Raw genomic sequence first — 6,238 nt, forward strand, 5'->3', positions numbered from 1 at the left:
CTCCGGACTCCGAGGTTTCACAACAGCCAGACAATGCGTCTTTTAGGCTGCTCAATGAAGCATGTGATTGGCCATTACAATATGCAGATCTCATTCAAATGTGGGCCCTTATTAGCATACCATCATCCAGCGGCTGAGATGTGAGCCATTGCCATGGGAGCTGTTGCCATAGCAACTGACATGTTTGTAGCCAATTGTCATGCACACGGGGTCTGATTTTTTGAATAAACACACAATTTTCATCATATTTTTCTTGAAAAGACATGCATTTTCTTATATTTCTTCTCCAATAGGTATCGTGAAACAAACTTGTGAACACAACACATTGAGTTGGATGTGCAATGTTTGATATTGTTGACGAAACATCAGCGTGTGCACCTTTACAAATTCAACAATTTGTGATTTCTCTGAAAAAGTATGTCACAGCCTCTTTGAATTTTAAAGTTTGGTCACTTTTACTGTAAAACCAAATTTGCACGGCAACTCTTAGATCTGAATTCTGATTTGAAAGGTTTTACTTCCTTGATAGAATGAGAACCAGTGTTTCACGATAGGGAGTTATTCGCTCATTTTGTACAAATTAACGACAATTTACAGAGGACAATAGCTGTAATTTTGATGATTTTATTATTTTCGGTCTACGGAATTCTAATTTCACAACAGAAATACTGGAAATCACTCCAAAGTTATAATACAGCTGATGGAGCTGGAAGATTTGACTGGATATGAGAGTGAAACCACCGGTAATAATGAAACTTGGGATTTGGCCAACTGTGTTCAATCAAGCTGAAAATTGGCTTTCATACTCTTTGGTTTCCCATTCATTGTCTTGGTGTACAAGAACAGAAATGTGACACTACCTGTAGTTTTGTGACGGCACATTTTCCTATAGAACAGATAGCTTGTAAAAATTTAGTACTGGGCATGTATATGCTCATTACAACATACGATGATGGCATTTTGTGATCAGCTGGTCAGGGCAGAGACTGAAAAATGAAGTTGCCTCTAAATAAATTCTAAATGTGTGAGGAACAGATTGGTGGTAGGCAGACAATCTTTCAAAACAATTGTCATCACTAGACATAGGGCATTGTCATTCATGAGAAAATGGAAAAGCAATCAGAATTTGTTCAGATTTCAATGATTACAACTGGTGCTGATTTAAAGTACACAATGGTCAGCTGTTGTCTAGCCAACATGGTTAATGCCTATTGGGTATCATACACCACACTGAAACCTGCAAAAAATTTTCCAGTTTCCTTGTTTTCACTGAATCAACATTGACAAGTATGGCATGCAATTTCTGACCTTCCATTGCAATGGTTTTGCTCAAAGTCATTGCTTGAAATTGGTTATATTTGAGGATTTAAGACACTAAAATCATCTCTCTCTCTCTCTCTCTCTCTCTCTCTCTCTCTCTCTCTCTCTCTCTCTCTGAGACACAGGCACACACACACACACCACAGCAAATGATTACAAATCAAACTTCCTTCAGGATGGAATATATATAATTTTGTATTCAGTTTTTTTCTGTCCTTTTTTTTTTAATCTTGATATTCTACATTGACATTATCATACAGATTTTCACTACCTTTGATCTAGAGAAAGCCACAGAGAATGGATTAACAATGGATGTACACACTGCAGTGAAATCTTGCACCAATTGACTCTTAGGAATTTTTTTTTTTCGTAAGTAGTCATTAAAAAGAGACACAAAAAATTCATTGTTTTACCGCATTTTACAATCACTTGAAACGGAGAAAAAGTGAAACAAATACAATTTCATAAAATAAGTTGATTTCATAAAAAATTTCAGTCATCAAGTAAAACAAAACAAATACAATTCATTGACTGGATAACTGTATTAAATATATGTTGTGGTACAAATGTCCTTTCTATAGTTTAAGATATTTTTATACAATTAGGTTATTCGGCAAAATCGCCTCTACATGAAGGTCTTTTATACACTAGAGCTACGCGATGTGCTAAAGGATGGCAGTACGGAAACAGTCAAACTCTCAGGCTTTTTACGTTCATCAGCACTACCATTTTTTTTTGGATCATTCAAATCACATGATGATCACATGGTATCTATAGCTTACATGGACTGCAACCAACGATTGGATCATTCTCATCACATGGTATCTGTAGATTACGTGGGTGCAGCCAATGATTGGATCATTCAAATCACATGATGATCACATGGTGTCCATCGCTGTACTTTTGAGAGCTTACTTGCATTGATGCTAATGCCCACAGTCCCATCCCAATTGCAAAGAAAAAATAAACAGAAAATATTTCATACAGAGGATGCATCAATAGAGTGAAAAAAATTCATTCTTGGTTAAATCATGAGAGAGGTCAAGTTACTTTTTGAACATGTACATCTGTCATTGATAAAATTACAAATGCATATAAGTTATGATGGATGGCACAGCTTATGATCTATGACTTGAGTAATCCACTTGTAAAATAAAAGAGAATGCAACTGTGTCCATTTAATATGCTGCATTTTTCACATCAACTGCTTTTTCAAGCATTGAACATCCCTTGCTGTTCTAGTAACTCATAGAATGCGGGACGACAGTTACCCATACAAAGTTTTTGAACAAGTGTCTATCATTTCTGACCACTAGATCTCCTCGGGAGTGAAGTTGTCCCTTACTTCTATTGCTGTCATTTTTCATACTTGTATGGGGTAAAAATGTTAAAACAAGGTTTTCAGCTCATTTACAATTTAACGATGCTGAATACAGACTTGTAAATATTTTTGGAATACAATCAAACAGTTTGCGAAGAAGTTTGAAAAGACTTACAAATTGATGGTTATGCTTTGGTCATGTCTTATGCTATGAGTACATCTGCGCCAGATGCAGACACCATCTTCAAAGCACAAGACAGTGACTTCCCGCATACAACACGATCACATGATTACATGTAACAAAACCTCTCTGTTTTGCTGGAAATCTCTGACGCTATTATTGATTGACTTGTGAATCTCTAGTGCCGTCGTACAATATCCTGAAATTTACTACTCTAAGCCTTGAACCTGTTGGGTCCACAGTGGTCAGTACACACCTACATGATTGAACAATAGTGGAACAGACAGCCTTTGCCTATTTCAACATCAACTGTACACACGCAACCAAACCGCATGGCCTACTTATTATATCCAGCTAAACTGAAACTTTGTCTGTCTTAATATATTTCCACACTCGATTCCCAAAACAAAAACGTAATGTGTCTGCATAAAGAGTGATGTCACTGATTTGCAACAGTCTACATTAACTTGACAATGGTTTCATTTCATTGGAACAAATATGTTTTAACAGATAGTCAAAAAACAATCAGACCACAGTTTTTCAACTCTGGATACGGTGAAAAAACAAACAAAGCACATTTCAAATCTTGATCTATTTATGGGAAACTTAGAAAGGTGAAGTTTTCATGAACAGCGCCTTCTGTGCACTTGTTGAAATTCTGGCAGAGAGTACTGAAGCAGTTAAGAAAAAGTGGGCTTCTCTCTTGGAAAGGTCAAAGGTCAACAATTTCAAAGCGAATACTGCATTGTTATGTAAATTGTGAAACAGCTGACCCAATAGCGTTGAACATTAATGAAAATTTATTTCGTGCACGGACTGAGTTGGCATAATTTGTTGAGGTCAGCCAATTTTGTACACATACAAAGTGATGCATTGCGGAAGGTTGAAAGTTAAAAAAAACTTTAGCAGTTGTTTTGCAGGAGAACTGCACATTACTGAGAATTACTGAAAATGATGGGCTGACTGTATGGATTTTTTTGGATTTGAACAGATCTATAATTTACCAATAATTTGAAATTCAAAATGGCTGTTCCTCACATCTCCCGTACCGGCAATGTAACCGAAAACACTGACTGACTTCTGATTTTCACAAAAGAGAGATTGTGAACATATTAGTTCATTGTCACATTTCACAATAATGCTTAAGTATACTTAATGCTCAGTACAATGAAATTTGAACTTGTTTTTCAAACAAAAATCAAGATAAGCTGGCTTCCATAAATAAGTGCAATACTATAGCTATGTTATAACTGCCAATTTCTTTGATATATGAGCATTTCAAACAAAATCCATCAATGCTTTTGAACGTACAATCTATTTGGGCACTTCCTCCTGATACAATCTAATTTTATTCCTGATTGTTGATCAATCTGTGACCAAAGGGGAGGGGGAGAGACTTACAAATGCATTTTGAGTGCATAACTGTATACCCTCATCCCTTGGGAGGGGGGGAGGCAGAGAAGCAGTATTTTCACGGCAGACAAGCTATTTGCCTGAGAAACCATATCTTGCATTGTAAGACCCAGGTATGGATGGTGTGGTAGTTTGTTGGAAGTCGTAAAATAAAATCTCCCAGTACAAAATATCGTTGAAAAAAAAAACACACAACACAAAGGAAAACCACTGAATGAATAATAAATTACTACATATAAACGGAGTGCAAGGACATAAATAATGTGAATTGCGACTGGATCTGCAGGAAGATTTACGAGTTCTGTACAGTGAACCAGTACACGACGGATATTGAAAGAAAAAAATACAGTTGAAATATTGTAGTAAATGTTTGGTTTGTGTCCACAAAGACACGCAAGTGATCACAGCGGTGCAGGTTGGGAATGGATGCTTCACAGTTCACTCCTTCAATAAATCCGATCGATGCTTTGACTGACAGCTGTGGTGGAAAAACCGACCCTTGTCTCAATCTTAACCCTCGGCATATGCCTTCATGCATATCTGCAATCTGGGACAAACTGCCACAATTGTGATAGTTCCTTAAGCTGCATTCTCTTTTTTAAGTGATCTCCCAAAACACAGGTGTAGTGTCTCTATTGACTGCCATCAAAAGCTACTTAAACGCCTACATACACGTGGGAGCGTGTTCATTGTGACATACTTGAAATGAAGTCCGGCTGAAAAAGGGTTGGGGATGCTACAGCAATGCTTAAAAGAGGTATATTGGGATAGGGATGGAATCACATTAGCTGTCAATCAAAGCGGTACATGTCAATATCAAAACGATGCCCTCACACATCAATAATCTGACAGACACGACCTTTGACCAAGGCCAGGTCTTAGACATTTGTTATTATCTGGGAATGGTCACTTGACCCCCGCTTAAATTTGTTTGGACTTTCGTTTGCATTGGGCACTTCAGAAAAATCAAGCAATTTGAGTACTGATTCGGTTACATTAATCATGTAAAATTATTAAGCAGATACTTTTATCTCAGCCTGTGGTAGCCAAATCTTGTCTGATTTGTGTGACAAACATCCCCTGGAGTAGGGTACACTCTGAGTGAGTACTGCAAAGCTGTATGGCATCGCAAAGCCAACACTGCGCTGTCAAATGAGATCACCACTTATCGGATTATTACAATGACCACATAGGCAATGAAAAGACTTAAGAAAACACATGATAAATAAGGATTCTGCTTAAAAACATACATAAACATATAAATATATCTACAGAGAAGGTGAGTATGAAAGCTGGCCATCACCAAAATGTTTGATCCAACCCCCTTGCTTTTTCCCCAAGGTACATGGTAGGGATGAAAGGCTGACACAACTGGACTCATGAGTTTTAACCCCTTAAACTGCAATGCTTTGGCCCACGGCCATTCTTTCTAATCCCTACCATGGACCAGTGTACTGTAAAAGTAGGGGATGAATAGTTTAAAGAACAACACTTAACCGTGATATCGCAGTAACAGGCAAGTTCAAATATGACAGTCATTTCTCTGAGGGACAAAGTCGCTTCCTTTCTGTTCTCTGGCAGTAACCATTTGGTTTTTTGTGCCTAGAAACAGAAGTTTTAAATTTTTGTTCAAACTTTTCTCAAGGAAAATGTAATTGGTCTCTTTCAGAAATCACTATGCAAAGGTAGCTTGCACCATAAAAATGAAAGACGAACTTTTACTCCAAACTTTCCTTGAGCAAACTTTCAACATTCTCTTTCAAAATCATTAAAAATCGGGGATCTCTGTGCAAATTTTGGTACCAGAGAAACAAATTATCTAATATTTACTGATACTGTCTGGAAGTTCAAAATGGCCGCCATCCCTGTGATATCTTACGGGGGAAATAGTTTGGATTTTCACAAAATTAAGCCAGTGAAAACTTTATTTACTCTGTGAGCTTAAAATAAAGCCCAGCATGTGGCACATGAAAACAGTATTGTAAAAGTTTTAGAGTCTGAAT

Source organism: Ptychodera flava, chromosome 13 (genome assembly GCF_041260155.1).
Source record: "Ptychodera flava strain L36383 chromosome 13, AS_Pfla_20210202, whole genome shotgun sequence".
Lineage (NCBI taxonomy): Eukaryota > Metazoa > Hemichordata > Enteropneusta > Ptychoderidae > Ptychodera > Ptychodera flava.